Source organism: Anomaloglossus baeobatrachus, chromosome 1 (genome assembly GCF_048569485.1).
Source record: "Anomaloglossus baeobatrachus isolate aAnoBae1 chromosome 1, aAnoBae1.hap1, whole genome shotgun sequence".
NCBI classification, from domain to species: Eukaryota; Metazoa; Chordata; class Amphibia; order Anura; family Aromobatidae; genus Anomaloglossus; species Anomaloglossus baeobatrachus.
In genome coordinates this window covers 172,821,210-172,846,224 of record NC_134353.1, presented here as the reverse complement: position 1 = coordinate 172,846,224, position 25,015 = coordinate 172,821,210, and the positions used below count along the sequence as shown (strand labels likewise).

Below are 25,015 nucleotides of genomic sequence, written 5' to 3'. Positions count from 1 at the left end.
TCCTAAACGTGGTTATTGTACTTTTGTCTAGTCAAACTAGTGCAAAGATATTTGCAGCACGTCTGCCTGCATTGCACACTCAAACTTTTTTTAACTAAGCCATTATACTAGCAAACACTCAGTGTACCTAGTGGCATCCTAAACGTGGCTATTGGACTTTTGTGTAGTCAAACTAGTGGAAAGATATTTGCAGCACGTCTGCCTGCATTGCACACTCCAACTCTTTTTAACTAACCATTATACTAGCAAACAGTCAGTGTACCTAGTTTCATCCTAAACGTGGCTATTGGACTTTTGTGTAGTCAAACTAGTGGAAAGATATTTGCCGCACGTCTGCCTTCATTGCACACTCAAACTCTTTTTAACTAAGCCATTTTACTAGCAAACACTCAGTGTACCTAGTGGCCTCCTAAACGTGGCTATTGTACTTTTGTCTAGTCAAACTAGTGCAAAGATATTTACAGCACGTCTGCCTGCATTGCACACTCAAACACATTGTTACTAAGCCATTATAATACCAAACACTGAGTAAACTTAGTGGCATCCTAAAAGTGGCTGTTAGACTTCATTAGTGTCCCACTGGTGCAAAGCTATTTATAGCACCTCTGCATGACACCCTCCTGCTCTGTTTTTAATAAGCTATAATGATAGCAAAAAATGCTGCCATTTAGTGGCATACAAGAACTGGCTGTTGTATTCCATTAGTGCCCCACTGGTGCCAAGCTATTTATAGCACCTCTACATGACACCCTCATGCACATTTTGCTACGCTAATGTTATAGCAAACTCAGGGTATTCATTGCTGCATTTGATAAGTCAGAGGGATAGAAAGTCAGGCTTCCTTTAGCTTTTCCTTCTGTTCATAGACAGCATCTCCAAGAGCAATTTCTCCTCCACGTCTAAGTGTGGAGAGGCAGCTAGTGCGCATGCGTGTGCCGATTTACCCCAGCTGCAGCCTAACTACAGTGTTTCGCCTAGTGAGTATGCTCAGCCTGACTGTGCCATTCCTGACGCTAAGTCTTCATTTCGGGATACAGCGCATGCTCCCACACTAAGTGTCAAAAGCCTCTTTGCACAGGTACTTGCATTCCGTGCCGGGTCTAAGTCCTGTTTTGTGCCTAGACACCATGCTAAAGCTGATAGTCTTTTTTCAGAGACTGTATTTCATGCTACTGAGCATGCTCAGGCACTTACTGCATCAGAGACTAGGTCCGGTAATGAACTCTTTGGCCCTGCCCCTGATGTGGGGGTCCCATATAGACCACAGGGCATCAGGTGTCCTCCCAAATGGCTTGCAGAGGCCCACCCCTATGACTTGTCACTGCATTATTGATGGTCAGAAGATGACTGGTGAGGTGTTTGGGTCATGGCAGCCATGAGGTCATCATTGAAGTTGCAGTTCCAAATAGGACGCTAGTTATGCCACTCATGACGTGTCACTCTACTTTTGTCTCCAGGAGGTTCATTGTGGTTCACCCTGGTTTGGGGCGGACCCAGGTTATAAAAGGGGCTGGAGCCAACAAGGAGGTGCGCATTCTTCTATTATGCTACGAAAGAGCACACCTCCATGTGTTGAACCCATTGCGGCTTTAGGACAGAGGTAGGAAGAGATAGGGTGTCGATGCAGGCCACCACCACAGTTGGTAACGGAGAACGGTTAAGAACAGCTCCTGTCCTACCAGTCCTGCTTGTGCAGCCCAGTGGCATTAACAGGCCTGCTGCTGCTGATGCGCCTGCTGTCCACAGGTGTGGCCCCTACGCACACGGTCAGCGTACTCAATGGCTCCTGTGTTGTTAACAGGGAGTTCCTGTGCTGGGTGGGCATGTGGACCCTGTGACGCTAACAGGGCTCCCAGTCTCTAGATCCGAATGGCGTCTAACAGATGGTGTTTCTTCATCAAATGTTACTTTTGCTTAACCACCAAATCCACGGACCAAAACTTTTTTCCCCTTTCCAACACACCTGTTCCCCTTTCCACCAGCATCTGTCCTTTTTCAACTCATTTTGGTATATGACCAAAAGTGCAACTCTACAGGGACACCGTACTCAACGCCATCTCAGCACAGCAGCCATCCCTCGGTCCCTCCGATGTGGACAAGGAAAAGACCATTTCCTCCTATCCATGACAAAGCGTTGAGATTCACTCTGTGCAGCACTGGTGTTTAGTGGAAAAGCAGATCTAAGATTGCGTACCACATTCTGCAGATACTCCTGTATACGTGCGTCCATTTCTATGGCAGGAATTATTTCGCCAAATTTTGTCTTGTACCGGGGATCTAACAGTGTGGCAACCCAGTATTCAGGATTACTTCGAATTCGTACAATCCGAGGGTCATGTAGGTAGTGCAGCAAGAAGGCGCTCATGTGTCTTGTGCATCCAGGAGGACCAAGTCCTTGGTGTGTTGGTGGCAGAGGTGAGAATCGTGCCTCCTTCCTCTGCCCTCTCCCCACAACCTCGCACAAACGAAATGTGAGCAAGCTCTCACTCATCTGCTGAGTCTTCCATGCCCATCGCCAGTTCGTCCTCCATTTCTTCATGGGCTCCTGCACTTTCCTCAACACTTTTTGCTGATACTATGCGCCCTTGTTAATCCCTCTCCCTCACCATGACTGCCGCATAGGTGCCGCTGACCATCTGGACCTCGTAGATCTTGTTATCCCTTCCGCATATGACTCCTCCTGTACTTCCTCCCCTTCCTCTTGTCCCAACACCTGACTCCGAATAATAATTACAGTGTGCTCCATCATGTAGATGACCAGAATTGTCACGCTGAGAATGACATTGCCAGTGCTAAACATCTTCGTCGACATTTGTAAACTGTGTAGCAGGGTGCATATTTCCTTGATATGACACCACTCCAGCAGCGTGATCTGCACCACCTCTGGATCAAGTTATCCCAGGCTATATGTCATAACGTATTGCAGCAGGGTTCGGCGGTGCTGCCACAAATGCTGCAACATGTGCAGATTCAAATTCCTGCGTGTGGGCACATCGCATTTCAGGCGTTTAACAACCAGACCTAAAGACTTCTGTAGCGACGAAAGTTGTTGAGCTGCTGTGTGCGCACGATGGAAGTGAGCACATAGCGAGCGTGCCCGCTGCACAAGGCCATGTAGGCCGTGATGGTGTTTTAAAAATTGCTGGAGAATTAGGTTCAACACGTGAGCCATACAAGGCACGTGTGTCACATTGCCCTGACGATGGCCCGCAGCCAGGTTTGCATCATTGCCGCACACGGCTGTTAAGTCACCAACGGAGTCCGCTCCGTCAATTTGTACTCCGGTCGCCAGGTGACAACGTGTTCCTTTCATGCATAGTGCTGATGACGGGAGAGGAGTCGATGCCAGCGGCGCAGGTGGACGCAGGTTATGCTCACCCACTGGGCTGCATTACCTTGACAGATGCAGAATCTCTGGCTGAATGTAGCTGGTGGGTATCTCACAGATGAAATACCATCATTCAGCTACAACCAATGGGAAGACACCACACCCTTTTTTATGCCCATCCTGTCAGCAGACCACTGCCAGACATTGCTCTGCTTTTACCCCCAGTTCAGTTTTATGATTTTGTGTGCTTGTTACCTGACTACTTTTCCTGCTTGCTGTTTATGTACCTTGTTGGCCGATCCGCATTTCACCTCTGCTTGTTTTCTGATTAAGTCCTGGCCGTCCCATTCTGTTCCTGTTCCTCAATTAATGTTTTGACCCTGCCTGACTACTATTCTCTGGAACTGCAGCCTTCCACAGGTATTAATCACCTTGGGCCCTGTGTAATTCCTAATCCCTGTATAGGGGTTAAAGGGTTTCAGGGTTCTAGGGGTCCTGCTTGGTGAGTGGCTTCCCTCTAGCCTATCATTTACAGCCCATCTGAGTGTGTGGATCAAGGAAGGTGTTACACCGTGCTCTCTGCAGAAGGCCATGTGGGCCAGGATAGTGCTTTAAAAATTGCTGGACAACCAGGTTCAACACGTGAACCACACAAGGCACGTGTGTCACATTGTCACAGCGAAGGGCCGCACCCATGTTTGCATCATTGTCGCACCCGGCCTTCCCTGGCTGCTGGTTGAGTGGAGACAACCATTGATGAAACTCGGTCTCCAGAGCTAACCGTCCACAACTTCTCAGCGTTGTGACTCACATTTCCCATACATTTCAAAGTAAACCTTTGACCGCCTGATGGCATTGAGCTCTGCTGCCAGCATAGTAAGGAGGTGTGTGGTAGTCCTTGTGCGCAGTTACAAGGAAGGGTGGCCTGACCACACAGGGTTTGCGCCAAGGTGGAGGACCCACATGAGGTTGAAGAGGCAGAAGCAGTGTATTAACTTCTACATACAGAAGGATTGAAACAACTCGTGGGGACGGCAAGACTTGTACAGCAGACCCTTCTCCATCTCTCCCCACAGTAACCCATTGCCCAGTCAGCGACATGTAACGCCCCTGTCCATGCTTACTGGGCCAATTATCTGTGGTGAAATGCACCCTGTCACACAGAGTTTCTCAAGGAATCAGTGATGTTTAGTGCGACATGCTGGTGTAGCGCGTGCACGCCTTTGTTGGAGAAGGAGTGGCGCCTGGGCATCGGCTCTTGGGGCACTGCGATGGGCATAAGGTCTCGAAAATCCTCGGTTAAAAAGGTTGGAAAGGCAGCATTTTGGTAGCCAACAGTTTCCAGATGCTGAAAGTCAACCTCTAAGCCATGTCATGCCCTTCTAAAAGCATGTAAAACACAGTAAGGGGACTCCAACCACAGTCTCCCTCGTAGCCAGTAATTGGGCCACACACACCCCACTTGACTGGCATCGGTTGAGCCCCCTTTTGAAAAAGAAAAAGATGCTTTGCATGAAGCACTCTCAAAAATACGCGTGCCTTTCCCGTCCCCTGGCTGACCCAGGGGAAGAAAAGTCCTCTGAGAGCCATGACTTGTTCATCTTGGTTCTTTTAGAAACACAGCGAGGGGACTCCAACCACAGTCTCCCTCGTTGCCACTAATTGGGCCACACACACCCCACTTGACTGGCATCGGTTGAGCCCCCTTTTGAAAAAGAAAAAGATGCTTTGCATGAAGCACTCTCAAAAATACGCGTGCCTTTCCCGTCCCCTGGCTGACCCAGGGGAAGAAAAGTCCTCTGAGAGCCATGACTTGTTCATCTTGGTTCTTTTAGAAACACAGCAAGGAGACTCCAACCACAGTCTCCCTTGTTGCCACTAATTGGGCCACACACACCCCACTTGACTGGCATCGGTTGAGCCCCCTTTTGAAAAAGAAAAAGATGCTTTGCATGAAGCACTCTCAAAAATATGCGTGCCTTTCCCGTCCCCTGGATGACCGAGGGGAAGAAAAGTCCTCTGAGAGCCATGACTTGTTCATCTTGGTTCTTTTAGAAACACAGCGAGGGGACTCCAACCACAGTCTCCCTCATTGCCACAAATTGGGCCACACAAACCCCACTTGACTGGCATCGGTTGAGCCCCCTTTTGAAAAAGAAAAAGATGCTTTGCATGAAGCACTCTCAAAAATACGCGTGCCTTTCCCGTCCCCTGGCTGACCCAGGGGAAGAAAAGTCCTCTGAGAGCCATGACTTGTTCATCTTGGTTCTTTTAGAAACACAGCGAGGGGACTCCAACCACAGTCTCCCTCGTTTCCACTAACTGGGCCACACACACCCCACTTGACTGGCATCGGTTGAGCCCCCTTTTGAAAAAGAAAAAGATGCTTTGCATGAAGCACTCTCAAAAATACGCGTGCCTTTCCCGTCCCCTGGCTGACCCAGGGGAAGAAAAGTCCTCTGAGAGCCATGACTTGTTCATCTTGGTTCTTTTAGAAACACAGCAAGGAGACTCCAACCACAGTCTCCCTTGTTGCCACTAATTGGGCCACACACACCCCACTTGACTGGCATCGGTTGAGCCCCCTTTTGAAAAAGAAAAAGATGCTTTGCATGAAGCACTCTCAAAAATACGCGTGCCTTTCCCGTCCCCTGGCTGACCCAGGGGAAGAAAAGTCCTCTGAGAGCCATGACTTGTTCATCTTGGTTCTTTTAGAAACACAGCGAGGGGACTCCAACCACAGTCTCCCTCGTAGCCAGTAATTGGGCCACACACACCCCACTTGACTGGCATCGGTTGAGCCCCCTTTTGAAAAAGAAAAAGATGCTTTGCATGAAGCACTCTCAAAAATACGCGTGCCTTTCCCGTCCCCTGGCTGACCCAGGGGAAGAAAAGTCCTCTGAGAGCCATGACTTGTTCATCTTGGTTCTTTTAGAAACACAGCGAGGGGACTCCAACCAGTCTCCCTCGTTGCCACTAATTGGGCCACACACACCCCACTTGACTGGCATCGGTTGAGCCCCCTTTTGAAAAAGAAAAAGATGCTTTGCATGAAGCACTCTCAAAAATACGCGTGCCTTTCCCGTCCCCTGGCTGACCCAGGGGAAGAAAAGTCCTCTGAGAGCCATGACTTTTTCATCTTGGTTCTTTTAGAAACACAGCGAGGGGACTCCAACCACAGTCTCCCTCGTTTCCACTAACTGGGCCACACACACCCCACTTGACTGGCATCGGTTGAGCCCCCTTTTGAAAAAGAAAAAGATGCTTTGCATGAAGCACTCTTCAAAATACGCGTGCCTTTCCCGTCCCCTGGCTGACCCAGGGGAAGAAAAGTCCTCTGAGAGCCATGACTTGTTCATCTTGGTTCTTTTAGAAACACAGCGAGGGGACTCCAACCACAGTCTCCTTCGTTGCCACTAATTGGGCCACACATACCCCACTTGACTGGCATCGGTTGAGCCCCCTTTTGAAAAAGAAAAAGATGCTTTGCATGAAGCACTCTCAAAAATACACGTGCCTTTCCCGTCCCCTGGGTGACTGAGGGGAAGAAAAGTCCTCTGAGAGCCATGACTTGTTCATCTTGGTTCTTTTAGAAACACAGCGAGGGGACTCCAACCACAGTCTCCCTCGTTGCCACTAATTGGGCCACACACACCCCACTTGACTGGCATCGGTTGAGCCCCCTTTTGAAAAAGAAAAAGATGCTTTGCATGAAGCACTGTCAAAAATACGCGTGCCTTTCCCGTCCCCTGGCTGACCCAGGGGAAGAAAAGTCCTCTGAGAGCCATGTCAACATTGTCAGTGGACAGACACGTGTGCTTATCTTCCAGCAGACCCCCAGCAGCACTGAAGACAAGTTCCGAGAGAACGCTGGCTGCAGGACACGACAAGATCCCTAAGGCGTACGTGGCGAGCTCAGGCAATTTATCAAGATTGGAAGCCTAAAATGAGCAGGGCTCAAGTTGCACAATAATGGAATCGATGTTTCCTTGCATATAGTCATATATCTGTGTGTCCTCCTCTTTTTCCTTGTCCAGCTGTTTTGTTTTCGCATGAGTATATGTCCTTGTCACTTTCCATTTGTTTGTGTTGTGTTGTAAGTTGTTTGTCACCTTTTGGACATATTTGAGGGTGTTTTCTAGGTGTTTTTATGTGTTTTTGATTGCCTGCCATTGTTTCCTATGCAGTTCGAGTTCGGTTCGTCGAACGTTCGACGAGCCGAACTTGAACGGGACCTCCGTACGGCGAACCGACCTCGAGCCGAACCGGGACCGGTTCGCTCATCTCTAATGTTCAGCCTGATATGGATAAGCTGTCTAAATGATATTATTGAAAGGTGTGAAAATTGTTACATTTTTATGAAAACCATACTACAGGGGGCACTCGGATTTGACCTCTTCATCTGCAGTCAAATGCTCTCCACTGAGCTATACCCCCTACATATTAATAAAAGAAATTTTCTTATTTAAACTTTATAGAAAGAAAGCAAATTTACTTCATAAGTCATGTTTAAATAAAACTTGTGCTAAGTTCAACCTATTATGGATAAGCTGTATAACTGATATTATTGTAAGGTGTGAAAAAGGTTACATTTTTATGAAAACTATACTACAGGGGGCACTTGGATTTGAGCCAAGGACCTCTTGATATGCAGTCAAATGCTCTGCCACTGAGATATACCCCCTACATTTTAATAAAAGAAATAATGTTTTTTTGTTTTTGATACATAAAATTTGAAGATTTTTAGAAACTTTTACATTGTGGTGCACTTTCTTTACTCTGATGTGCTTTAGTCTTTCCAAAAAAGACTTTGATGATTGCATAAAGCACACAAAATACTCAAGAATTTTTATTACACAGAATGACTCTTTGTTTTAGAGAGTCCGATGTATTAAATGAAACGATTTACATAATTTTTTTAATCACTATTTAAAAGAAAGAATTTTCCTTTTTTTGCCTTAATTTTCTTATTTAAACTTTATAGACAGAAAGCAAATTTACTTCATAAGTCACGTTTAAATAAAACTTGTGCTAAGTTCAGCCTGATATGGATAAGCTGTCTAAATGATATTATTGAAAGGTTTGAAAATTGTTACATTTTTATGAAAACCATACTACACGGGGCACTCAGATTTGAACCAAGGACCTCTTGATCTGCAGTCAAATGCTCTGCCACTGAGCTATACCCCCAATATATTAATAAAAGAAATAATGTTTTTTTGTTTTTGATACATAAAATTTAAAGATTTTTAGAGACTTTTACATTGTGGTGCACTTCCTTTACTCTGATGTGCTTTAGTCTTTCCAAAAAAAGACTTTGATGATTGCATTAATCAGACAAAATACTTAAGAATTTTTATTACACAGAATGACTCTTTGTTTTAGAGAGTCCGATGTATTAAATGAAACGATTTACATAATTTTTTTAATCACTATTTAAAAGAAAGAATTTTCCATTTTATTCCTTAATTTTCTTATTTAAACTTTATAGAAAGAAAGCAAATTTACTTCATAAGTCACGTTTAAACAAAACTTGTGCTAAGTTCAGCCTGATATGGATAAGCTATCTAAATGATATTATTGACAGGTGTGAAAAAGGTTACATTTTTATGAAAACCATACTACAGGGGGCACTTGGATTTGAGCCAAGGACCTCTTGATCTGCAGTCAAATGCTCTGCCACTGAGTTATACCCCCTACATATTAATAAAAGAACTAATGTTTTTTTGTTTTTGATACATAAAATTTGAAGATTTTTAGAAACTTTTACATTGTGGTGCACTTCCTTTACTCTGATGTGCTTTAGTCTTTCCAAAAAAGACTTTGATGATTGCATAAAGCACACAAAATACTCAAGAATTTTTATTACACAGAATGACTCTTTGTTTTAGAGAGTCCGATGTATTAAATTAAACGATTTACATAATTTTTTTAATCACTATTTAAAAGAAAGAATTTTCCAGTTTAAATATTACTTGTGCTAAGTTCAGCCTGATATGGATAAGCTGTCTAAATGATATTATTGAAAGGTGTGAAAATTGTTACATTTTTATGAAAACCATACTACAGGGGGCACTTGGATTTGAGCCAAGGACCTCTTAATCTGCAGTCAAATGCTCTGCCACTGAGCTATACCCCCTACATATTAATAAAAGAAATAATGTTTTTTTGTTTTTGATACATAAAATTTGAAGATTTTTCGAAACATTTACATTGTGGTGCACATCCTTTACTCTGATGTGCTTTATTCTTTCCAAAAAAGACTTTGATGATTGCATAAAGCACACAAAATACTCAAGAATTTTTATTACACAGAATGACTCTTTGTTTTAGAGAGTCCGATGTATTAAATTAAACGATTTACATAATTTTTTTAATCACTATTTAAAAGAAAGAATTTTCCAGTTTAAATATTACTTGTGCTAAGTTCAGCCTGATATGGATAAGCTGTCTAAATGATATTATTGAATGGTGTGAAAATTGTTACATTTTTATGAAAACCATACTACAGGGGGCACTTGGATTTGAGCCAAGGACCTCTTAATCTGCAGTCAAATGCTCTGCCACTGAGCTATACCCCCTACATATTAATAAAAGAAATAATGTTTTTTTGTTTTTGATACATAAAATTTGAACATTTTTCGAAACATTTACATTGTGGTGCACATCCTTTACTCTGATGTGCTTTATTCTTTCCAAAAAAGACTTTGATGATTGCATAAAGCACACAAAATACTCAAGAATTTTTATTACACAGAATGACTCTTTGTTTTAGAGAGTCCGATGTATTAAATGAAACGATTTACATAATTTTTTTAATCACTATTTAAAAGAAAGAATTTTCCATTTTATGCCTTAATTTTCTTATTTAAACTTTATAGAAAGAAAGCAAATTTACTTCATAAGTCACGTTTAAACAAAACTTGTGCTAAGTTCAGCCTGATATGGATAAGCTGTATAACTGATATTATTGTAAGGTGTGAAAAAGGTTACATTTTTATGAAAACCATACTACAGGGGGCACGTGGATTTGAGCCAAGGACCTCTTGATATGCAGTCAAATGCTCTGCCACTGAGATATACCCCCTACATTTTAATAAAAGAAATAATGTTTTTTTTGTTTTTGATACATAAAATTTGAAGATTTTTAAAAACTTTTACATTGTGGTGCACTTCCTTTACTCTGATGTGCTTTAGTCTTTCCAAAAAAGACTTTGATGATTGCATAAAGCACACAAAATACTCAAGAATTTTTATTACACAGAATGACTCTTTGTTTTAGAGAGTCCGATGTATTAAATGAAACGATTTACATAATTTTTTTAATCACTATTTAAAAGAAATAATTTTCCATTTTATTCCTTAATTTTCTTATTTAAACTTTATAGAAAGAAAGCAAATTTACTTCATAAGTCACGTTTAAATAAAACTTGTGCTAAGTTCAGCCTGATATGGATAAGCTGTCTAAATGATATTATTGAAAGGTGTGAAAATTGTTACATTTTTATGAAAACCATACTACAGGGGGCACTCGGATTTGAACCAAGGACCTCTTGATCTGCAGTCAAATGCTCTACCACTGAGTTATACCACCTACATATTAATCAAAGAAATAATTGTTTTTTGTTTTTGATACATAAAATTTAAAGATTTTTAGAAACTTTTACATTGTGGTGCACTTCCTTTACTCTGATGTGCTTTAGTCTTTCCAAAAAAGACTTTGATGATTGCATAAAGCACACAAAATTCTCAATAATTTTTATTACACAGAATGACTCTTTGTTTTAGAGAGTCCGATGTATTAAATGAAACGATTTACATAATTTTTTTAATCACTATTTAAAAGAAAGAATTTTCCATTTTATTCCTTAATTTTCTTATTTAAACTTTATAGAAAGAAAGCAAATTTACTTCATAAGGAACGTTTAAATAAAACTTGTGCTAAGTTCAGCCTGATATGGATAAGCTGTCTAAATGATATTATTGAAAGATGTGAAAATTGTTACATTTTTATGAAAACCATACTACAGGGGGCACTCGGATTTGAACCAAAGACCTCTTGATCAGCAGTCAAATGCACTGCCACTGAGCTATACCCCCTACATATTAATAAAAGAAATAATGTTTTTTTGTTTTTGATACATAAAATTTAAAGATTTTAGAAACTTTTACATTGTGGTGCACTTCCTTTACTCTGATGTGCTTTAGTCTTTCCAAAAAAAAGACTTTGATGATTGCATTAATCACACAAAATACTCAAGAATTTTTATTACACAGAATGACTCTTTGTTTTAGAGAGTCCGATGTATTAAATGAAACAATTTACCTAATTTTTTTAATCACTATTTAAAAGAAAGAATTTTCCATTTTATTCCTTCATTTTCTTATTTAAACTTTATAGAAAGAAAGCAAATCTACTTCATAAGTCACGTTTAAACAAAACTTGTGCTAAGTTCAGCCTGATATGGATAAGCCATCTAAATGATATTATTGAAAGGTGTGAAAAAGGTTACATTTTTATGAAAACCATATTACAGGGGGCACTTGGATTTGAGCCAAGGACCTCTTGATCTGCAGTCAAATGCTCTGCCACTGAGTTATACCCCCTACATATTAATAAAAGAAATAATGTTTTTTTGTTTTTGATACATAAAATTTGAAGATTTTTAGAAACTTTTACATTGTGGTGCACTTCCTTTACTCTGATGTGCTTTAGTCTTTCCAAAAAAGACTTTGATGATTGCATAAAGCACACAAAATACTCAAGATTTTTTATTACACAGAATGACTCTTTGTTTTAGAGAGTCCGATGTATTAAATGAAACGATTTACATAATTTTTTTAATCACTATTTAAAAGAAAGAATTTTCCATTTTATTCCTTAATTTTCTTATTTAAACTTTATAAAAAAAAAGCAAATTTACTTCATAAGTCACGTTTAAACAAAACTTGTGCTAAGTTCAGCCTGATATGGATAAGCTATCTAAATGATATTATTGAAAGGTGTGAAAAAGGTTACATTTTTATGAAAACCATGCTACAGGGGGCACTTGGATTTGAGCCAAGGACCTCATGATCTGCAGTCAAATGCTCTGCCACTGAGTTATACCCCCTACATATTAATAAAAGAACTAATGTTTTTTTGTTTTTGATACATAAAATTTGAAGATTTTTAGAAACTTTTACATTGTGGTGCACTTCCTTTACTCTGATGTGCTTTAGTCTTTCCAAAAAAGACTTTGATGATTGCATAAAGCACACAAAATACTCAAGATTTTTTATTACACAGAATGACTCTTTGTTTTAGAGAGTCCGATGTATTAAATGAAACGATATACATAATTTTTTAATCACTATTTAAAAGAAAGAATTTTCCATTTTATTCCTTAATTTTCTTATTTAAACTTTATAAAAAAAAAGCAAATTTACTTCATAAGTCACATTTAAACAAAACTTGTGCTAAGTTCAGCCTGATATGGATAAGCTATCTAAATGATATTATTGAAAGGTGTGAAAAAGGTTACATTTTTATGAAAACCATACTACAGGGGGCACTTGGATTTGAGCCAAGGACCTCTTGATCTGCAGTCAAATGCTCTGCCACTGAGTTATACCCCCTACATATTAATAAAAGAAATAATGTTTTTTGTTTTTGATACATAAAATTTGAAGATTTTTAGAAACTTTTACATTGTGGTGCACTTCCTTTACTCTGATGTGCTTTAGTCCTTCCAAAAAAGACTTTGATGATTGCATAAAGCACACAAAATACTCAAGAATTTTTATTACACAGAATGACTCTTTGTTTTAGAGAGTCCGATGTATTAAATTAAACGATTTACATATTTTTTTTAATCACTATTTAAAAGAAAGAATTTTCCAGTTTAAATATTACTTGTGCTAAGTTCAGCCTGATATGGATAAGCTGTCTAAATGATATTATTGAAAGGTGTGAAAATTGTTACATTTTTATGAAAACCATACTACAGGGGGCACTTGGATTTGAGCCAAGGACCTCTTAATCTGCAGTCAAATGCTCTGCCACTGAGCTATACCCCCTACATATTAATAAAAGAAATAATGTTTTTTTGTTTTTGATACATAAAATTTGAAGATTTTTAGAAACATTTACATTGTGGTGCACTTCCTTTACTCTGATGTGCTTTAGTCTTTCCAAAAAAGACTTTGATGATTGCATAAAGCACACAAAATACTCAAGAATTTTTATTACACAGAATGACTCTTTGTTTTAGAGAGTCCGATGTATTAAATGAAACGATTTACATAATTTTTTTAATCACTATTTAAAAGAAAGAATTTTCCATTTTATGCCTTAATTTTCTTATTTAAACTTTATAGAAAGAAAGCAAATTTACTTCATAAGTCACGTTTAAACAAAACTTGTGCTAAGTTCAGCCTGATATGGATAAGCTGTATAACTGATATTATTGTAAGGTGTGAAAAAGGTTACATTTTTATGAAAACCATACTACAGGGGGCACGTGGATTTGAGCCAAGGACCTCTTGATATGCAGTCAAATGCTCTGCCACTGAGATATACCCCCTACATTTTAATAAAAGAAATAATGTTTTTTTTGTTTTTGATACATAAAATTTGAAGATTTTTAGAAACTTTTACATTGTGGTGCACTTCCTTTACTCTGATGTGCTTTAGTCTTTCCAAAAAAGACTTTGATGATTGCATAAAGCACACAAAATACTCAAGAATTTTTATTACACAGAATGACTCTTTGTTTTAGAGAGTCCGATGTATTAAATGAAACGATTTACATAATTTTTTTAATCACTATTTAAAAGAAAGAATTTTCCATTTTATTCCTTCATTTTCTTATTTAAACTTTATAGAAAGAAAGCAAATCTACTTCATAAGTCACGTTTAAACAAAACTTGTGCTAAGTTCAGCCTGATATGGATAAGCCATCTAAATGATATTATTGAAAGGTGTGAAAAAGGTTACATTTTTATGAAAACCATACTACAGGGGGCACTTGGATTTGAGCCAAGGACCTCTTGATCTGCAGTCAAATGCTCTGCCACTGAGTTATACCCCCTACATATTAATAAAAGAAATAATGTTTTTTTGTTTTTGATACATAAAATTTGAAGATTTTTAGAAACTTTTACATTGTGGTGCACTTCCTTTACTCTGATGTGCTTTAGTCTTTCCAAAAAAGACTTTGATGATTGCATAAAGCACACAAAATACTCAAGATTTTTTATTACACAGAATGACTCTTTGTTTTAGAGAGTCCGATGTATTAAATGAAACGATTTACATAATTTTTTTAATCACTATTTAAAAGAAAGAATTTTCCATTTTATTCCTTAATTTTCTTATTTAAACTTTATAAAAAAAAAAGCAAATTTACTTCATAAGTCACGTTTAAACAAAACTTGTGCTAAGTTCAGCCTGATATGGATAAGCTATCTAAATGATATTATTGAAAGGTGTGAAAAAGGTTACATTTTTATGAAAACCATACTACAGGGGGCACTTGGATTTGAGCCAAGGACCTCTTGATCTGCAGTCAAATGCTCTGCCACTGAGTTATACCCCCTACATATTAATAAAAGAACTAATGTTTTTTTGTTTTTGATACATAAAATTTGAAGATTTTTAGAAACTTTTACATTGTGGTGCACTTCCTTTACTCTGATGTGCTTTAGTCTTTCCAAAAAAGACTTTGATGATTGCATAAAGCACACAAAATACTCAAGAATTTTTATTACACAGAATGACTCTTTGGTTTAGAGAGTCCGATGTATTAAATTAAACGATTTACATAATTTTTTTAATCACTATTTAAAAGAAAGAATTTTCCAGTTTAAATATTACTTGTGCTAAGTTCAGCCTGATATGGATAAGCTGTCTAAATGATATTATTGAAAGGTGTGAAAATTGTTACATTTTTATGAAAACCATACTACAGGGGGCACTTGGATTTGAGCCAAGGACCTCTTAATCTGCAGTCAAATGCTCTGCCACTGAGCTATACCCCCTACATATTAATAAAAGAAATAATGTTTTTTTGTTTTTGATACATAAAATTTGAAGATTTTTAGAAACTTTTACATTGTGGTGCACTTCCTTTACTCTGATGTGCTTTAGTCTTTCCAAAAAAGACTTTGATGATTGCATAAAGCACACAAAATACTCAAGATTTTTTATTACACAGAATGACTCTTTGTTTTAGAGAGTCCGATGTATTAAATGAAACGATTTACATAATTTTTTTAATCACTATTTAAAAGAAAGAATTTTCCATTTTATTCCTTAATTTTCTTATTTAAACTTTATAAAAAAAAAAGCAAATTTACTTCATAAGTCACGTTTAAACAAAACTTGTGCTAAGTTCAGCCTGATATGGATAAGCTATCTAAATGATATTATTGAAAGGTGTGAAAAAGGTTACATTTTTATGAAAACCATACTACAGGGGGCACTTGGATTTGAGCCAAGGACCTCTTGATCTGCAGTCAAATGCTCTGCCACTGAGTTATACCCCCTACATAATAATAAAAGAACTAATGTTTTTTTGTTTTTGATACATAAAATTTGAAGATTTTTAGAAACTTTTACATTGTGGTGCACTTCCTTTACTCTGATGTGCTTTAGTCTTTCCAAAAAAGACTTTGATGATTGCATAAAGCACACAAAATACTCAAGAATTTTTATTACACAGAATGACTCTTTGTTTTAGAGAGTCCGATGTATTAAATTAAACGATTTACATAATTTTTTTAATCACTATTTAAAAGAAAGAATTTTCCAGTTTAAATATTACTTGTGCTAAGTTCAGCCTGATATGGATAAGCTGTCTAAATGATATTATTGAAAGGTGTGAAAATTGTTACATTTTTATGAAAACCATACTACAGGGGGCACTTGGATTTGAGCCAAGGACCTCTTAATCTGCAGTCAAATGCTCTGCCACTGAGCTATACCCCCTACATATTAATAAAAGAAATAATGTTTTTTTGTTTTTGATACATAAAATTTGAAGATTTTTAGAAACATTTACATTGTGGTGCACTTCCTTTACTCTGATGTGCTTTAGTCTTTCCAAAAAAGACTTTGATGATTGCATAAAGCACACAAAATACTCATGAATTTTTATTACACAGAATGACACTTTGTTTTAGAGAGTCCGATGTATTAAATGAAATGATTTACATAATTTTTTTAATCACTATTTAAAAGAAAGAATTTTCCATTTTATTCCTTAATTTTCTTATTTAAACTTTATAGAAAGAAAGCAAATTTACTTCATAAGTCACGTTTAAATAAAACTTGTGCTAAGTTCAGCCTGATATGGATAAGCTGTCTAAATGATATTATTGAAAGGTGTGAAAATTGTTACATTTTTATGAAAACCATACTACAGGGGGCACTCGGATTTGAACCAAGGACCTCTTGATCTGCAGTCAAATGCTCTGCCACTGAGTTATACCCCCTACATATTAATAAAAGAAATAATGTTTTTTTGTTTTTGATACATAAAATTTAAAGATTTTTAGAAACTTTTACATTGTGGTGCACTTCCTTTACTCTGATGTGCTTTTGTCTTTCCAAAAAAAAGACTTTGATGATTGCATAAATCACACAAAATACTCAAGAATTTTTATTACACAGAATGACTCTTTGTTTTAGAGAGTCCGATGTATTAAATGAAACGATTTACATAATTTTTTTAATCACTATTTAAAAGAAATAATTTTCCATTTTATTCCTTAATTTTCTTATTTAAACTTTATAGAAAGAAAGCAAATTTACTTCATAAGTCACAATTAAATAAAACTTGTGCTAAGTTCAGCCTGATATGGATAAGCTGTCTAAATGATATTATTGAAAGGTGTGAAAATTGTTACATTTTTATGAAAACCATACTACAGGGGGCACTCGGATTTGAACCAAGGACCTCTTGATCTGCAGTCAAATGCTCTGCCACTGAGTTATACCCCTACATATTAATAAAAGAAATAATTTTTTTTGGTTTTTGATACATAAAATTTGAAGATTTTTAGAAACTTTTACATTGTGGTGCACTTCCTTTACTCTGATGTGCTTTAGTCTTTCCAAAAAAGACTTTGATGATTGCATAAAGCACACAAAATACTCAAGAATTTTTATTACACAGAATGACTCTTTGTTTTAGAGAGTCTGATGTATTAAATGAAACGACATACATAATTTTTTAATCACTATTTAAAAGAAAGAATTTTCCATTTTATTCCTTAATTTTCTTATTTAAACTTTATAGAAAGAAAGCAAATTTACTTCATAAGTCACGTTTAAACAAAACTTGTGCTAAGTTCAGCCTGATATGGATAAGCTGTCTAAATGATATTATTGAAAGGTGTGAAAATTGTTACATTTTTATGAAAACCATACTACAGGGGGCACTCGGATTTGAACCAAGGACCTCTTGATCTGCAGTCAAATGCTCTGCCACTGAGCTATACCCACTACATATTAATAAAAGAAATAACGTTTTTTTGTTTTTGATACATAAAATTTAAAGATTTTTAGAAACTTTTACATTGTGGTGCACTTCCTTTACTCTGATGTGCTTTAGTCTTTCCAAAAAAAAGACTTTGATGATTGCATAAATCACACAAAATATTCAAGAATTTTTATTACACAGAATTACTCTTTGTTTTAGAGAGTCCGATGTATTAAATGAAACGATTTACATAATTTTTTTAATCACTATTTAAAAGAAAGAATTTTCCATTTTATTCCTTAATTTTCTTATTTAAACTTTATAAAATGAAAGCAAATTTACTTCATAAGTCACGTTTAAACAAAACTTGTGCTAAGTTCAGCCTGATATGGATAAGCTGTCTAAATGATATTATTGAAAGGTGTGAAAATTGTTACATTTTTATGAAAACCATACTACAGGGGGCACTCGGAATTGAACCAAGGACCTCTTGATCTGCAGTCAAATGCTCTGCCACTGAGCTATACCCCCTACATATTAATAAAAGAAATAATGTTTTTTTGTTTTTGATACATAAAATTTAAAGCTTTTTAGAAACTTTTACATTGTGGTGCACTTCCTTTCCTCTGATGTGCTTTAGTCTTTCCAAAAAAAAGACTTTGATGATTGCATAAATCACACAAAATACTCAAGAAATTTTATTACACAGAATGACTCTTTGTTTTACAGAGTCCGATGTATTAAATGAAACGATTTACATAATTTTTTTAATCACTATTTAAAAGAAAGAATTTTCCATTTTATTCCTTAATTTTTTTATTTAAACTTTATAGAAAGAAAGCAAATTTACTTCATAAGTCACGTTTAAACAAAACTTGTGCTAAGTTCAGCCTGATATGGATAAGCTGTCTAAATGATATTATTGAAAGGTGTCAAAAAGGTTACATTTTTATGAAAACCATACTACAGGGGGCACTTGGATTTGAGCCAATGACCTCTTGATCTGCAGTCAAATGCTCTGCCACTGAGATATACCCCCTACATATTAATAAAAGGAATAATGTTTTTTTTGTTTTTGATACATAAAATTTAAAGATTTTTAGAAACTTTTACATTGTGGTGCACTTCCTTTACTCTGATGTGCTTTAGTCTTTCCAAAAAAAGACTTTGATGATTGCATAAATCACAGAAAATACTCAAGAATTTTTATTACACAGAATGACTCTTTGTTTTAGAGAGTTAGATGTATTAAATGAAACGATTTACATAATTTTTTTAATCACTATTTAAAAGAAAGAATTTTCCATTTTATTCCTTAATTTTCTTATTTAAACTTTATAGATAGAAAGCAAATTTACTTCATAAGTCACGTTTAAACAAAACTTGTGCTAAGTTCAGCCTGATATGGATAAGCTGTCTAAATGATATTATTGAAAGGTGTGAAAATTGTTACATTTTTATGAAAACCATACTACAGGGGGCACTCGGATTTGAACCAAGGACCTCTTGATCTGCAGTCAAATGCTCTGCCACTGAGCTATACCCCCTACATATTAATAAAAGAAATAATGTTTTTTTGTTTTTGATACTTAAAATTTTAAGATTTTTAGAAACTTTTACATTGTGGTGCACTTCCTTTACTCTGATGTGCTTTAGTCTTTCAAAAAAAAAGACTTTGATGATTGCATTAATCACACAAAATACTCAAGAATTTTTATTACACAGAATGACTCTTTGTTTTAGAGAGTCCGATGTATTAAATGAAATGATTTACATAATTTTTTTAATCACTATTTAAAAGAAAGAATTTTCCATTTTATTCCTTAATTTTCTTATTTAAACTTTATAGAAAGAAAGCAAACTTACTTCATAAGTCACAATTAAATAAAACTTGTGCTAAGTTCAGCCTGATATGGATAAGCTGTCTAAATGATATTATTGAAAGGTGTGAAAAAGGTTACATCTTTATGAAAACCATACTACAGGGGGCACTTGGATTTGAGCCAAGGACCTCTTGATCCGCAGTCAAATGCTCTGCCACTGAGATATACCCCCTACATATTAATAAAAGAAATAATGTTTTTTTGTTTTTGAAACTTAAAATTTAAAGATTTTTAGAAACTTTTACATTGTGGTGCACTTCCTTTACTCTGATGTGCTTTAGTCTTTCCAAAAAAAAGACTTTGATGATTGCATAAAGCACACAAAATACTCAAGTATTTTTATTACACAGAATGACTCTTTGTTTTAGAGAGTCCGATGTATTAAATGAAACGATTTACATAATTTTTTTAATCACTATTTAAAAGAAAGAATTTTCCATTTTATTCCTTAATTTTCTTATTTAAACTTTATAGAAAGAAAGCAAATTTACTTCATAAGTCACGTTTAAACAAAACTTGTGCTAAGTTTAGCCTGATATGGATAAGCTGTCTAAATGATATTATTGAAAGGTGTGAAAAAGGTTACATTTTTATGAAAACCATACTACATGGGGGACTTGGATTTGAGCCAAGGACCTCTTGATCCGCATTCAAACGCTCTGTCACTGAGATATACCCCCTACATATTAATAAAAGAAATAATGTTTTTTTGTTTTTGATACATAAAATTTGAAGATTTTTAGAAACTTTTACATTGTAATGCACTTCCTTTACTCTGATGTGCTTTAGTCTTTCCAAAAAAGACTTTGATGATTGCATAAAGCACACAAAATACTCAAGAATTTTTATTACACAGAATGTCTCTTTGTTTTAGAGAGTCCGATGTATTAAATGAAATGATTTACATAATTTTTTTAATCACTATTTAAAAGAAAGAATTTTCCATTTTATTCCTTAATTTTCTTATTTAAACTTTATAGAAAGAAAGCAAACTTACTTCATAAGTCACAATTAAATAAAACTTGTGCTAAGTTCAGCCTGATATGGATAAGCTGTCTAAATGATATTATTGAAAGGTGTGAAAAAGGTTACATCTTTATGAAAATCATACTACAGGGGGCACTTGGATTTGAGCCAAGGACCTCTTGATCCGCAGTCAAATGCTCTGCCACTGAGATATACCCCCTACATATTAATAAAAGAAATAATGTTTTTTTGTTTTTGATACATAAAATTTGAAGATTTTTAGAAACTTTTACATTGTGGTGCGCTTCCTTTACTCTGATGTGCTTTAGTCTTTCCAAAAAAGACTTTGATGATTGCATAAAGCACACAAAATACTCAAGATTTTTTATTACACAGAATGACTCTTTGTTTTAGAGAGTCCGATGTATTAAATGAAACGATTTACATAATTTTTTTAATCACTATTTAAAAGAAAGAATTTTCCATTTTATTCCTTAATTTTCTTATTTAAACTTTATAGAAAGAAAGCAAATTTACTTCATAAGTCACGTTTAAACAAAACTTGTGCTAAGTTCAGCCTGATATGGATAAGCTGTCTAAATGATATTATTGAAAGGTGTGAAAAAGGTTACATTTTTATAAAAACTATACTACAGGGGGCACTTGGATTTGAGCCAAGGACCTCTTGATCTGCAGTCAAATGCTCTGCCACTGAGTTATACCCCCTACATATTAATAAAAGAAATAATGTTTTTTTGTTTTTGATACATAAAATTTGAAGATTTTTAGAAACTTTTACATTGTGGTGCACTTCCTTTACTCTGATGTGCTTTAGTCTTTCCAAAAAAGACTTTGATGATTGCATAAAGCACACAAAATACTCAAGAATTTTTATTACACAGAATGACTTTGTTTTAGAGAGTCCGATGTATTAAATTAAACGATTTACATAATTTTTTTAATCACTATTTAAAAGAAAGAATTTTCCATTTTATTCCTTAATTTTTTTATTTAAACTTTATAGAAAGAAAGCAAATTTACTTCATAAGTCACGTTTAAATATTACTTGTGCTAAGTTCAGCCTGATATGGATAAGCTGTCTAAATGATATTATTGAAAGGTGTGAAAATTGTTACATTTTTATGAAAACCATACTACAGGGGGCACTTGGATTTGAGCCAAGGACCTCTTGATCTGCAGTCAAATGCTCTGCCACTGAGCTATACCCCCTACATATTAATAAAAGAAATAATGTTTTTTTGTTTTTGATACATAAAATTTGAAGATTTTTAGAAACATTTACATTGTGGTGCACTTCCTTTACTCTGATGTGCTTTAGTCTTTCCAAAAAAGACTTTGATGATTGCATAAAGCACACAAAATACTCATGAATTTTTATTACACAGAATGACACTTTGTTTTAGAGAGTCCGATGTATTAAATGAAATGATTTACATAATTTTTTTAATCACTATTTAAAAGAAAGAATTTTCCATTTTATTCCTTAATTTTCTTATTTAAACTTTATAGAAAGAAAGCAAATTTACTTCATAAGTCACGTTTAAATAAAACTTCTGCTAAGTTCAGCCTGATATGGATAAGCTGTCTAAATGACATTATTGAAAGGTGTGAAAATTGTTACATTTTTATGAAAACCATACTACAGGGGGCACTTGGATTTGAACCAAGGACCTCTTGATCTGCAGTCAAATACTCTGCCACTGAGCTATACCCCCTACATATTAATAAAATAAATAATGTTTTTTTGTTTTTGATACATAAAATGTAAAGATTTTTAGAAACTTTTACATTGTGGTGCACTTCCTTTACACTGATGTGCTTTAGTCTTTCAAAAAAAAAGACTTTGATGATTGCATAAATCACACAAAATACTCAAGAATTTTTATTACACAGAATGACTCTTTGTTTTAGAGAGTCCGATGTATTAAATGAAACGATTTACATAATTTTTTTAATCACTATTTAAAAGAAATAATTTTCCATTTTATTCCTTAATTTACTTATTTAAACTTTATAGAAAGAAAGCAAATTTACTTCATAAGTCACAATTAAATAAAACTTGTGCTAAATTCAGCCTGATATGGATAAGCTGTCTAAATGATATTATTGAAAGGTGTGAAAATTGTTACATTTTTATGAAACCCATACTACAGGGGGCACTCGGATTTGAACCAAGGACCTCTTGATCTGCAGTCAAATGCTCTGCCACTGAGCTATACCCCCTACATATTAATAAAAGAAATAATGTTTTTTTGTTTTTGATACATAAAATTTAAAGATTTTTAGAAACTTTTACATTGTGGTGCACTTCTTTTACTCTGATGTGCTTTAGTCTTTCCAAAAAAAAGACTTTGATGATTGCATAAATCACACAAAATACTCAAGAATTTTTATTACACAGAATGACTCTTTGTTTTAGAGCGTCCGATGTATTAAATGAAACGATTTACATAATTTTTTTAATCACTATTTAAAAGAAAGAATTTTCCATTTTATTCCTTAATTTTCTTATTTAAACTTTATAGAAAGAAAGCAAATTTACTTCATAAGTCACGTTTAAACAAAACTTGTGCTAAGTTCAGCCTGATATGGATAAGCTGTCTAAATGATATTATTAAAAGGTGTGAAAAAGGTTACATTTTTATGAAAACCATACTACAGGGGGCACTTGGATTTGAGCCAAGGACTAGAGTTGAGCGCGGTTCGTGGTTCGTGGTTCTCCAGTTCGCGGCTCGAGTGATTTTGGGGCATGTTCTAGATCGAACTAGAACTCGAGCTTTTTGCAAAAGCTCGGTAGTTCTAGAAACGTTCGAGAACGGTTCTAGCAGCCAAAAAACAGCTAAATCATAGCTTGGTTTCTGCTGTAATAGTGTAAGTCACTCTGTGAATCAAACTATTATCACATTTCAGTGTATAGTGTGCGTGAACAGCGCCTTCAGATCACTGCTGTTTCTATAATGGCGATCGCCATTTTTTTTTTTTTTTTTCTTGTCTTCCTTCCCTAAGCGCGCGCGTCTTGTGGGGCGGGCCAGCATGTCAGCCAATCCCAGACACACACACAGCTAAGTGGACTTTGAGCCAGAGAAGCAACGGCATGTGTGATAGGATCTGCATGTCACATGTCCCTGCATTATAAAACCGGACATTTTCTTCACGGACGCCATTATCTGCCTTCTGCGTCTTTGGTGTCAGACATCACTGTCGCAGCTCCGTCTTCCTGAGTCCTATAGCCGATACAGCTGTATGCGCTGCATACACAGCGTTAGACAGCTTAGGGAGAGCACTTTATAGCAGTCCTTTTAAGGGCTCCAACCGGCAGGGTCAGAGAGCCATAGGTGACAGGTCCTGCAAACAGCAACAGCGTCTGTGTAGCCCAGGTCAGGGATTTCCTACCTGCATTTCACCATTAGGAGGGAATAGAAAGGCAGGCTTCCATTCCTCTACCCAGAGCACCACAATCCTGCCACTGTACCCTCTTGTCCTCTGCACACTCCAACTGATAACTAAGCCATTATACTAGCAAACACTCAGTGTACCTAGTGGCATCCTATACGTGGCTATTGGACTTTGCTATAGTCCCACTAGTGCAAAGACATTTGCAGAGCGCGTCTGCCTGCATTGCACACTACAACTCATTCTAACCAAGCCATTATACTAGCAAACACTCAGTGTACCTAGTGGCATCCTATACGTGGCTATTGGACTTTGCTATAGTCCCACTAGTGCAAAGACATTTGCAGAGCGCGTCTGCCTGCATTGCACACTACAACTCATTCTAACCAAGCCATTATACTAGCAAACACTCAGTGTACCTAGTGGCATCCTATACGTGGCTATTGGACTTTGCTATAGTCCCACTAGTGCAAAGACATTTGCAGAGCGCGTCTGCCTGCATTGCACACTCCAACTCATTAAAACCAAGCCATTATACTAGCAAACACTCAGTGTACCTAGTGGCATCCTATACGTGGCTATTGGACTTTGCTATAGTCCCACTAGTGCAAAGACATTTGCATAGCGCGTCTGCCGGCATTGCACACTCAAACTCATTTTAACTAAGCCATTATACTAGCAAACACTCAGTGTACCTAGTGGCATCCTATACGTGGCTATTGGACTTTGCTATAGTCCCACTAGTGCAAAGACATTAGCAGAGCACATCTGCCTGCATTGCACACTACAACTCATTCTAACCAAGCCATTATACTAGCAAACACTCAGTGTACCTAGTGGCATCCTATACGTGGCTATTGGACTTTGCTATAGTCCCACTAGTGCAAAGACATTTGCATAGCGCGTCTGCCTGCATTGCACACTCAAACTCATTTTAACTAAGCCATTATACTAGCAAA

General features: G+C 36.4%; 8 non-coding genes across 8 annotated transcripts; all 8 read right to left on the bottom strand.

Moving 5' to 3' along the window:
* Positions 1 to 17,744: 17,744 nt before the first annotated feature.
* TRNAC-GCA (transfer RNA cysteine (anticodon GCA)) lies at positions 17,745 to 17,816 on the bottom strand. Its single transcript has one exon. It is a non-coding gene; the product is annotated as a tRNA-Cys (tRNA).
* Positions 17,817 to 18,252: 436 nt separating this feature from the next.
* TRNAC-GCA (transfer RNA cysteine (anticodon GCA)) lies at positions 18,253 to 18,324 on the bottom strand. Its single transcript has one exon. It is a non-coding gene; the product is annotated as a tRNA-Cys (tRNA).
* Positions 18,325 to 19,268: 944 nt separating this feature from the next.
* Positions 19,269 to 19,340, bottom strand: TRNAC-GCA (transfer RNA cysteine (anticodon GCA)). Its single transcript has one exon. It is a non-coding gene; the product is annotated as a tRNA-Cys (tRNA).
* Positions 19,341 to 19,776: 436 nt separating this feature from the next.
* Positions 19,777 to 19,848, bottom strand: TRNAR-GCG (transfer RNA arginine (anticodon GCG)). The gene has a single exon. It is a non-coding gene; the product is annotated as a tRNA-Arg (tRNA).
* A 942-nt stretch (positions 19,849 to 20,790) lies between these two features.
* Positions 20,791 to 20,862, bottom strand: TRNAR-GCG (transfer RNA arginine (anticodon GCG)). The gene has a single exon. It is a non-coding gene; the product is annotated as a tRNA-Arg (tRNA).
* A 938-nt stretch (positions 20,863 to 21,800) lies between these two features.
* On the bottom strand, positions 21,801 to 21,872 carry TRNAC-GCA (transfer RNA cysteine (anticodon GCA)). Its single transcript has one exon. It is a non-coding gene; the product is annotated as a tRNA-Cys (tRNA).
* Positions 21,873 to 22,306: 434 nt separating this feature from the next.
* TRNAC-GCA (transfer RNA cysteine (anticodon GCA)) lies at positions 22,307 to 22,378 on the bottom strand. The gene has a single exon. It is a non-coding gene; the product is annotated as a tRNA-Cys (tRNA).
* Positions 22,379 to 22,814: 436 nt separating this feature from the next.
* Positions 22,815 to 22,886, bottom strand: TRNAC-GCA (transfer RNA cysteine (anticodon GCA)). The gene has a single exon. It is a non-coding gene; the product is annotated as a tRNA-Cys (tRNA).
* Positions 22,887 to 25,015: the final 2,129 nt, after the last annotated feature.